We start from the raw sequence: 11,315 nt of genomic DNA, 5'->3' as shown, positions 1-11,315 counted from the left end.
ATTACTTTCGCTGAATTGCCTACTTTAATCAATGCAGTGTGCGTTTTATTCCGTGCAATAGCAACGTGTATATAATAGTTAAATCTGAATACGGAATATATCTGTGATTTGCAGGGAATTCGCTATTTCCCCACACAACGTTATTGTGTTAGTTAGTACTATGTCTACTATAGTGACATATTTTAGTATGTGTGGTATTGATGCAGCTGTATTAGGGAATCAACCGAAAGGAAGAAAGTGGCAATGCATGCAGCACGCAGGACTCTTGTTCATGTGTAAAGAAATGTGAGCACCGTGTGAAACAATGTGTAAATGTGTCCAGTAGGGAACATTTCTGAACATGAATGGCACTAACCCAACCTACGTGATGTATAGGAGACGTAGGAAGGAAAGTTGTGGAGGGGTCCCAGTGATGTGTCATAGTTATTTAAGGGGGGGGGGATGTTAACTTTGGGAGAATTTAATAATGCTCATGTGTTAATAAATTTCAAAAATTGTTTTATTTCGAATAAGGGAATTTTAGAAAACTGTCGAAAATGTTCGGGATTTGAATACTTTTTGCTGACCATGGTTCACATTTCTTCGTGATGTGTGGAGAAACTGATCATATCTGAGAGATATCCTGCAAGAAATTACGAATTTGTGAAGGTGATCTGATGTATTAATTCTTTGTTCCAAGAAGAGAATTTTGAAAGTTAAAAATAATCTTCCAGTTTTACTGCAAACAGCAATAGTGGAACATAATAGTTCGAAAAGTAGTGAATCTACAGTTCAAGCCCTACTGAAGGAATTCTCTCTAAACATAAGTTCCTAGCTATGTAAGTACATGTCTGAAGTGTGTGTAATTTCATTTTGTTATTTCATTGAACTTAAGGTTAACCAATCCTCAACATATATTACATGAAATTCTTTTCCAGGTTTAAAATTAATGAACACTGACAGAGTTTGACACATACCGCTATAAAATTGCTGTATCGGCTCCACTGAACAATTTTGGTCCCAGACTGAGATATATTACAGCAGAAACACTGGTAAAAATGGATTTGGAACAAAGGCGTGAGAAAAAATATTTGAAGAGGTTTGTGTACTTTGTTTTTGTGTGTTGACTACATGAAATTACTTCTTTTGCTAATATTTTCTAATATTATTGAAGAGTGTGGGCACAGTGGTACAAACCTGACTTTAAGGTCACTTCAACAATGTGGGAAAGTTACATATGGCATGCAAAGAGACTGACAAAGGAGATCTGGGAAGCAGGCATGTTTGGAGAACATAGAGAATCCGTGTGTTACTAGCCTTGAAGAGACCTCCAAGGGGGAATATGATTGAGATGCCTGGCCTGCCTCACTTGGATAAACGTTGTGACTATTAGTAGATTTGGATTAATTCATGTTGCTAGTCGCTGTAGTCACAACTGTCAGCGCTGTACTATGAACATACATTTCAAAACTTTCACAGCAGTTGAAAATAATTTTGAAATTTCATAATGACAGTTCTCCCCGTCCTTATTTTGCTTTTCTGTTTCATAACAGCTGTCAGTAATTTTATACCTATGTATTTACTTGATTCTATGTGTTATGTTTCTTATAGTTTCAGTTTCTTGTTTGCAGTGGAAACTCTTCATTGTGGAGCAAAGGGCATTATTCCTTACATCCATATCACCAAGAAAGCACCAAAGATTTTACAGGATAGCTAGTCACTGGTAGGAAGCAGCTGTTACAAAGGAGATTCTTCATGACCAACTGTGAATTTTGACTGTTAACTTACAGTTCATAACTGAGACCTCCAACTGACAAGCTTCGGTCAGTTGTAGGTCTCAGTTGGTTAAATTACTCCTGGACTTCACCATTACAGATATTCCTGTCTTCAGTCTCCTCGAAAGCTATGACCAATATTTTTATTCTCTCCTAGACGTGCACGTCTATGGAAATGGGAACTCCTCTTCGACAAAGGAGTTCCCGTTGGCCCTTGCTATATGGCCTCAGCACATACCACAGAGAAAACACCACTTCTAACCATTCCTTTGTTGTGTATTAATTTGTTGCTGCAGAAACATGTTTACTGTGCCGTTGCCTTGCAACGACAACCTCTTCTTCCACTATTTTGGCTTTCAACAATCGGTTCACAATGACATACAATAAACAGGTATTAGAATAAAAGATAAATAAAAGCAATCCTGAAGATTTCTAAAAAAGGGGGGGGATTAAATGCACTACAAAACAAGAGATGCTGTCAGTAAACATAAATGATAACATAATAAAAAATGTTAAACTCACAGTAAACTCTCAAAATATTTACTTCTTAACAATTGTAGAAACAATGAACAGTGCTGCTAATAACGGCGATATTTTTTGATATAATTACAGGTACTCCTAAATTTACATAAGAGTTGTGTTCCAGAAGAAATTTGCAGAGGGTGTAATTGCATAAATTGAACACACTTTTCCCATAAGAATCAATGAGAAACTCTGAAGTCTGCTGCAGAAATTCTCAGTATTCTTGTCCATACTTAAACTGATTGTCCTGTGCAGTGCAGTACATCAGTGATCCTTATATGTTTCGTTGCTCATACTGTCTGATTTCTCATGTAATAGTAGAGGTTCAGAAAGATTGTGTGGCCGCACCAAATTCAACCTTTCCCTCTGCATTCCTTCACCACTTTCCGTGCAGTCCTATGCTCTCTCTCTCTCTCCCCAACTCTCAATTGGGCAGCAAACAATTTGCATTACAGTGGATGCTGTTAATTTAGTCTTGTCTAATTAGTTGATTGGATTAAAATTAGATCACATTTTTATGAACTGATATACCTGTAGCATGGAATACCTCTACTTAGCTATTATACTGTGTTATCTGAGACATCTGTATGTGTATTATATTTATATTTATACTGGAAATAAAAATTAATTTACTACTACCATGCAGTTCTGCATGCTTGGCTTAGACTTATGCAATTTGTATATTCTGCAAATTAATTTTATTTTTTTCTAGTCTACAAAACTAACATCATTCCTAATTTTGTTAATTTGCTATATCTATATTATATTTAAGCATCCTGTTACACTCTACACAATATATGACATAAACTCCGTCTTAAGTGTAACAATTTAATGTAGTTCTTTCGTCTTCCTTTCTTCTACACTATACGTTTCGGCCGCAAATGGCCATCAACAGGTGTATACTCTCACGTAGCTGCTGCACTGCATGTAGTTTAAAATTTAAAAATCACTAGTCTTCTCAATTGTTCATTTCGGCGTTGCTGACAGGTTTCGATATATCAGAATCTTCCCCGCTGATATCAGTCAGATATGTACAAAATCTCTGTTATCCTACACACGTCAATTTGATTTTCATAAACCTGCACTTTTAAAATCTTCAATTCCAATTTTAAAAATTTCTATAAAATTTTTTCGAAATTTAAAATTTAAAATTCTCAGGGTTACCCGCTGCAGCGGCTACTTCTTGTTTTCAGAACTGTTGAGATATTCTGTGTAGGCTCCCTGTAGTGCAGAAGAAAGGAAAACGAAAGAACTACAATAAATTGTTACACTTAAGACGGAGTTAATACCATATATTGCTATATCTATGTGCTGTTGTTACATTAATCAAATGGATGTACAAGACATGTCATGTATAAGGTTACAACATTAATAATAATAACTTTATGACCTGAAATGAATGTTAATATTTTGAAATCCCTCTTGATGATTTTGGTGGCAGGACTGCAGGTGAAAGGAAGAGAACAAAGAAGTAAAGAATAATAGTTTTTTGTTCACTAAAGATTCCATAGGTGCCAACATTAATGAAATGCTGGCAGGTTTCCTTGGAGCGAACATGAATCAAGGTATTTTTTACCAAAGAGAATAATATTTTAGGGTAGATTGGAGGATTAAGTTCATTATGATATTCTTTCTAAATATCATAATATGGTAGTTGTTGTACCTTTAAAGAATAAACCTCTCTCCTAGTAATAGCAGAATCAGCAGCAATAAGACTGTTGTTAATACTATTTAATATAGAACTGGATGCCTGGCTTGAAGCATTTACAACAGTTTGACTTCCATCTCTCTCAAAGTAAAGGGTTGTGGCTATTGAGGATATAGGTAAAGCATGGATAACAAAATAATTGCATTCAGTATGGAAAATGTATTGCAGTTGCAAGAGAATTTGGATAGTCATGGAAATGCAAGTTGGGGTCCAGTACATGTAGCTCACAGATTAATTTCGTAGGCGTGGGGAAAAGCTCGCACTCCTTAATGTGAAATCGTCGGTAAAAATATGTCCGATCCAAATGTAAAATTAATTTAAATTGTTCGCCAATATGTCTTATAAATAACCAATACAAAATTACATGTACGCTTGTCCAATGGTTCCCGAATTGATTTATGGGTTACAGTGGACGGCCAACCGGAATGGCTGATCATAACAGGCGCCCCACATAACCGAGGGCTAGCTGAAGAGGGACAGACACTGCCATATTTTGATATGAGTGCTCAGATATTGATAAAAGTTGAGAACTAGTTTCTGTACCCACTGAGCTACCGAATACCACTTGTACTTAGTTACATAACCTTCAAGTAGTGGCACCAAGATCTACGATCAACATGTTATGACCATATCTATTGGAAGAATTAAAGTTACAAATAAACTAAGTAATATTTAATTTTCATATGATACAGCCTTAATAATAATACTCTTGTACAGTGGTTCATATCGAAAGGGTAAATTCGATAATTCGTACAGCAAAATGCCAATAGGTGGCTGACTGAGCCATGTGCTAGTAATGGGAAAGAATGAGGCTTGCAGGGTAGTCGTGCAGGCAAACAGAATGTTTGTAAACGCCGGTGAATGCCTAGTAGGATGAAATAACTAATATAATTTAAACCTGCAAATAATTAACTCGGTAAATATACATTATCCAAGTTTCCGTCTTTTTAAGGAAAAATTTGTGCTTTATCTTTTCCATGTTAGATAACATACCTCAAAATTGTTGTTACTTTCTCTGGTTTGCCTTAGGGAAGTTCGGTAGGCTTGAAAATTATGTTCTACTTACGTGATGTAATAACATCATTAATTTTTTGAGGTGCCTGCAAGCGGCAGGTACCAAAATAGATATATACGTGAAAGCTAATGTTGCCAGAATTTGTATTTAGTCATGAATAATGTGTTAATTTGAATTATACTAATTATTGATTTTGATTTGCGTTGCACGGTATGAAGCAGTTAACGTGTGTAGTGAATAATATACAAACGTTGTAGGAAAACAAAATACAATTTGGCAGTTTTCTGTCCATGAAAGTGATGTTTGCCATCATTAGAACAGCATCATGGAAACATTATAAAGATTATGTAAGATTTGAGACTTTCACGGCGGTGACTATGAAGAAAGCAGTCTTCTGGGATTTGGCACCGTGTATATGTGCAATTGCAGCTACTCCTCTCTGTATTCGCAACGCAATTCAACTGCCCTGAAGATGGAGGCGATACGTTCCTCCGAAACGTCGGTTAAAACCAAGAATACACGGCTCCAGATCCCAGAAGACGACTTTCTTCATAGTCATAACCGTGAAAACATCAAAAACTTACATTCCCTGAACATATTTTCATTGAATATCTGAGAAGGAATTTCGAGAGAATTAACGATTCGTTAGCTCTTCAAAATTGACGAGACCCATTTTCATGCTCTGTTGATTACAAGTTACACTGTCGGACACGTCTGTGCCAGCAGGAATAGTTGGATGCGCAGTGGGAGTTTGTACTATCCTAACGTTACTCATTCCCACAAAATGCTGTCATAATTAGGAGCGAGATGCGCAGTGGTTTGTCGCGCAAATTTAACCTAACACTGCTCAGTTTCATCGAATGTTCTTCCAGTGGGAAGACAGGCTCAGCGTCAGATGCGCAGCGCTGTACTGCTGGAAGTTCGTGGCGACAGCTGTGTCTGCCACCTCGGAAGTTTGCACGTCCATCGTGTTTGTATGAGGTATTGTAATGAATTAAAAATGATGGCCTTGGGTGTCACATCTTTCATGCCGAATTTCGATATGTTAATCAGTAGTTATAATTGTAGCCAATACTTATATGTAGGGTATATTATTTGTTAGCACAAGCTGGGAATTTCCGAATGCAGAGGCAGGTACATATGGCCCGTCATGACGGGCCTGTGTTCATAACGTAGACAATTTTCAAATAATTTGAATAACAAACTCCGTGGCTTTAGTCCACAAGCGAACTATATCGACCGAGCGACCGCCGTTTGCCGGCAAAGTTAGTGCCAACTTTAGCGGATAGACGGTGTCTTGTGACCAGCGCAACGAATCCCCGTGGTCATTAATTTCGGTTATCTAGACCGGAATCATTTGAATACTTCTATTTAATTTTGCGTATATTTGCAGTTTGTATACTGAAATATGTTGGCATTACAGTTAAATGTGACCATAGTACATTACTTTCGCTGAATTGCCTACTTTAATCAATGCAGTGTGCGTTTTATTCCGTGCAATAGCAACGTGTATATAATAGTTAAATCTGAATACGGAATATATCTGTGATTTGCAGGGAATTCGCTATTTCCCCACACAACGTTATTGCGTTAGATAGTACAATGTCTGTAGTGACGTATTATAGTTACGTGTGGTAATGGTGCAGCTGTATTAGATAATCAACCGAAAGGAAGAAAGTGGCAATGCATGCAGCACGCAGGACTCTTGTTCATGTGTAAAGAAATGTGAGCACCGTGTGAAACAGTGTGTAAATGTGTCCAGTAGGGAACATTTCTGAACATGAATGGCACTAACCCAACCTACGTGATGTATAGGAGACGTAGGAAGGAAAGTTGTGGAGGGGTCCCAGTGATGTGTCCTAGTTATTTAAGGGGGGGGGGATGTTAACTTTGGGAGAATTTAATAATGCTCATGTGTTAATAAATTTCAAAAATTGTTTTATTTCGAATAAGGGAATTTTAGAAAACTGTCGAAAATGTTCGGGATTTGAATACTTTTTGCTGACCATGGTTCACATTTCTTTGTGATGTGTGGAGAAACTGATGATATCTGAGAGATATCCTGCAAGAAATTACGAATTTGTGAAGGTGATCTGATGTGTTCATTATTTGTTCCAAGAAGAGACTTTTGAAAGTTAAAAATAATCTTCCAGTTTTACCGCAAACAGCAATAGTGGAACATAATAGTTCGAAAAGTAGTGAATCTACAGTTCAAGCCCTACTGAAGGAATTCTCTCTAAACATAAGTTCCTAGCTATGTAAGTACATGTCTGAAGTGTGTGTAATTTCATTTTGTTATTTCATTGAACTTAAGGTTAACCAATCCTCAACATATATTACATGAAATTCTTTTCCAGGTTTAAAATTAATGAACACTGACAGAGTTTGACACATACCGCTATAAAATTGCTGTATCGGCTCCACTGAACAATTTTGGTCCCAGACTGAGATATATTACAGCAGAAACACTGGTAAAAATGGATTTGGAACAAAGGCGTGAGAAAAAATATTTGAAGAGGTTTGTGTACTTTGTTTTTGTGTGTTGACTACATGAAATTACTTCTTTTGCTAATATTTTCTAATATTATTGAAGAGTGTGGGCACAGTGGTACAAACCTGACTTTAAGGTCACTTCAACAATGTGGGAAAGTTACATATGGCATGCAAAGAGACTGACAAAGGAGATCTGGGAAGCAGGCATGTTTGGAGAACATAGAGAATCCGTGTGTTACTAGCCTTGAAGAGACCTCCAAGGGGGAATATGATTGAGATGCCTGGCCTGCCTCACTTGGATAAACGTTGTGACTATTAGTAGATTTGGATTAATTCATGTTGCTAGTCGCTGTAGTCACAACTGTCAGCGCTGTACTATGAACATACATTTCAAAACTTTCACAGCAGTTGAAAATAATTTTGAAATTTCATAATGACAGTTCTCCCCGTCCTTATTTTGCTTTTCTGTTTCATAACAGCTGTCAGTAATTTTATACCTATGTATTTACTTGATTCTATGAGTTATGTTTCTTATAGTTTCAGTTTCTTGTTTGCAGTGGAAACTCTTCATTGTGGAGCAAAGGGCATTATTCCTTACATCCATATCACCAAGAAAGCACCAAAGATTTTACAGGATAGCTAGTCACTGGTAGGAAGCAGCTGTTACAAAGGAGATTCTTCATGACCAACTGTGAATTTTGACTGTTAACTTACAGTTCATAACTGAGACCTCCAACTGACAAGCTTCGGTCAGTTGTAGGTCTCAGTTGGTTAAATTACTCCTGGACTTCACCATTACAGATATTCCTGTCTTCAGTCTCCTCGAAAGCTATGACCAATATTTTTATTCTCTCCTAGACGTGCACGTCTATGGAAATGGGAACTCCTCTTCGACAAAGGAGTTCCCGTTGGCCCTTGCTATATGGCCTCAGCACATACCACACAGAAAACACCACTTCTAACCATTCCTTTGTTGTGTATTAATTTGTTGCTGCAGAAACATGTTTACTGTGCCGTTGCCTTGCAACGACAACCTCTTCTTCCACTATTTTGGCTTTCAACAATCGGTTCACAATGACATACAATAAACAGGTATTAGAATAAAAGATAAATAAAAGCAATCCTGAAGATTTCTAAAAAAGGGGGGGGATTAAATGCACTACAAAACAAGAGATGCTGTCAGTAAACATAAATGATAACATAATAAAAAATGTTAAACTCACAGTAAACTCTCAAAATATTTACTTCTTAACAATTGTAGAAACAATGAACAGTGCTGCTAATAACGGCGACATTTTTTGATATAATTACAGGTACTCCTAAATTTACATAAGAGTTGTGTTCCAGAAGAAATTTGCAGAGGGTGTAATTGCATAAATTGAACACACTTTTCCCATAAGAATCCATGAGAAACTCTGAAGTCTGCTGCAGAAATTCTCAGTATTCTTGTCCATACTTAAACTGATTGTCCTGTGCAGTGCAGTACATCAGTGATCCTTATATGTTTCGTTGCTCATACTGTCTGATTTCTCATGTAATAGTAGAGGTTCAGAAAGATTGTGTGGCCGCACCAAATTCAACCTTTCCCTCTGCATTCCTTCACCACTTTCCGTGCAGTCCTATGCTCTCTCTCTCTCTCCCCAACTCTCAATTGGGCAGCAAACAATTTGCATTACAGTGGATGCTGTTAATTTAGTCTTGTCTAATTAGTTGATTGGATTAAAATTAGATCACATTTTTATGAACTGATATACCTGTAGCATGGAATACCTCTACTTAGCTATTATACTGTGTTATCTGAGACATCTGTATGTGTATTATATTTATATTTATACTGGAAATAAAAATTTATTTTACTACTACCATGCAGTTCTGCATGCTTGGCTTAGACATATGAAATTTGTATATTCTGCAAATAAATTTAATTTTTTTCTAGTCTACAAAACTAACATCATTCCTAATTTTGTTAATTTGCCATATCTATATTATATTCTGTGCTTTTGTTACATTAATCAAATGGATGTACAAGACATGTCATGTATAAAGTTACAGCATTAATAATAATAATTTTATGACCTCAAATGAATGTTAATATTTTGAAATCCCTCTTGATGATTTTGGTGGCAGGACTGCAGGTGAAAGGAAGAGAACAAAGAAGTAAAGAATAATAGTTTTTTGTTCACTAAAGATTCCATAGGTGCCAACATTAATGAAATGCTGGCAGGTTTCCTTGGAGCGAACATGAATCAAGGTATTTTTGACCAAAGAGAATAATATTTTAGGTAGATTGGAGGATTAAGTTCATTATGATATTCTTTCTAAATATCATAATATGGTAGTTGTTGTACCTTTAAAGAATAAACCTCTCTCCTAGTAATAGAAGCAGCAGCAATAAGACTGTTGTTAATACTATTTAATATAGAACTGGATGCCTGGCTTGAAGCATTTACAACAGTTTGACTTCCATCTCTCTCAAAGTAAAGGGTTGTGGCTATTGAGGATATAGGTAAAGCATGGATAACAAAATAATTGTATTCAGTATGGAAAATGTATTGCAATTGCAAGAGAATTTGGATAGTCATGGAAATGAAAGTTGGGGTCCACTACATGTGGCTCACAGATTAATTTCGTAGGCGTGGGGAAAAGCTCGCACTCCTTAATGTGAAATCGTCGGTAAAAATATGTCCGATCCAAATATAAAATTAATTTAAATGGCTCGGCAATTTGTCTTATAAGTAACCAATACAAAATTACATGTATGCTTGTCCAGTGGTTCCCGAATTGATTTATGGGTTCCAGTGGACGGCCAACCGGAATGGCTGATCATAGCAGGCGCCCCACATAACCGAGAGCTCGCTGAAGAGGGACAGACACTGCCATATTTTGAAATGAGTGCTCACGTATTGATAAAAGGTGAGAACTAGTTTCTATACCCACTGAGCTACCGAATACCACTTCTACTTAGTTACATAACCTTCAAGTAGTGGCACCAAGTTCTACGATCAACATGTTATGAACATATCTAATGGAAGAATTAAGGTTACAAATAAACCAAGTAATATTTAATGTTCATATGATACAGCCTTAATTATAATCCTCTTCTACAGTGGTTCATATCAACACGGAATGCTTATATCGGAAGGGTAAATTCGATACATTCGTACAGCAAAATGCCGATAGGTGGCTGACTGAGCCATGTGCTAGTAATGGGAAAGAATGAGGCTGCAGGATAGTCGTGCAGGCAAGCAGAATGTTTGTAAACGCCTGTGAATGTCTAGTAGGATGAAATAACTAATATAATTAAAACCTTCAAATAATTAACTCGGTAAATATACATTATCCAAGTTTCCGTCTTTTTGAGGAAAAAATTGTGCTTTATCTTTTCCATGTTAGATAACATGCCTCAAAATTGTTGTTACTTTCTCTGGTTTGCCTTAGGGAAGTTCGGTAGAATGAAAAATAATGTTGTACTTACGTGATGTATTAACATCGTAAATTTTTTGAGGTGCCTGCAGGCGGTAGGTACCGTGATAATTATATATGAATTTATTAATGATTAATGTGTTAATTTGAATTATGCTAATTATCGATTGAGATTTGCGTTGCACGGAATGATCAGTGGGTGGAATCTAGAATAGGGGAAAGGGCAACACGATAACTACTGCCTCTACGAATGTCTGCAGTAACTACACGCAGGTCTCGACCAATCAGCTTAAACCAATTTAAATACCTATTATTACTTGCGGTTATCGTCGTGCATAATATGGAAATTGGTAAATATGAATGTTTATTTGATGTGGTTGCGAAACGAAAGTAGACATTT

The 11,315-nt window shown here is 36.6% G+C and overlaps 2 long non-coding RNA genes across 3 annotated transcripts; both read left to right on the top strand.

Moving 5' to 3' along the window:
* The first annotated feature begins 22 nt into the window (after nucleotides 1-22).
* Nucleotides 23-3,329, top strand: LOC111869954. The gene is made up of 3 exons (XR_002843773.2): nucleotides 23-818; nucleotides 918-1,078; nucleotides 1,611-3,329. It is a non-coding gene; the product is annotated as an uncharacterized LOC111869954 (long non-coding RNA).
* A 2,527-nt stretch (nucleotides 3,330-5,856) lies between these two features.
* On the top strand, nucleotides 5,857-9,503 carry LOC111869953. Of its 2 annotated transcripts, XR_002843772.2 has the most exons (4): nucleotides 5,857-5,980; nucleotides 7,153-7,257; nucleotides 7,357-7,517; nucleotides 8,050-9,503. It is a non-coding gene; the product is annotated as an uncharacterized LOC111869953 (long non-coding RNA). The 2 variants fall into 2 exon arrangements; XR_002843771.2 differs by lacking the exon at nucleotides 5,857-5,980 and having other exon boundaries at nucleotides 6,355-7,257.
* The last annotated feature ends 1,812 nt before the right edge of the window (nucleotides 9,504-11,315 follow it).

The sequence above is a fragment of the Cryptotermes secundus genome, unplaced genomic scaffold, assembly GCF_002891405.2.
Source record: "Cryptotermes secundus unplaced genomic scaffold, Csec_1.0 scaffold1429, whole genome shotgun sequence".
NCBI classification, from domain to species: Eukaryota; Metazoa; Arthropoda; class Insecta; order Blattodea; family Kalotermitidae; genus Cryptotermes; species Cryptotermes secundus.
This window is presented reverse-complemented; position numbering and strand designations above follow the sequence as displayed.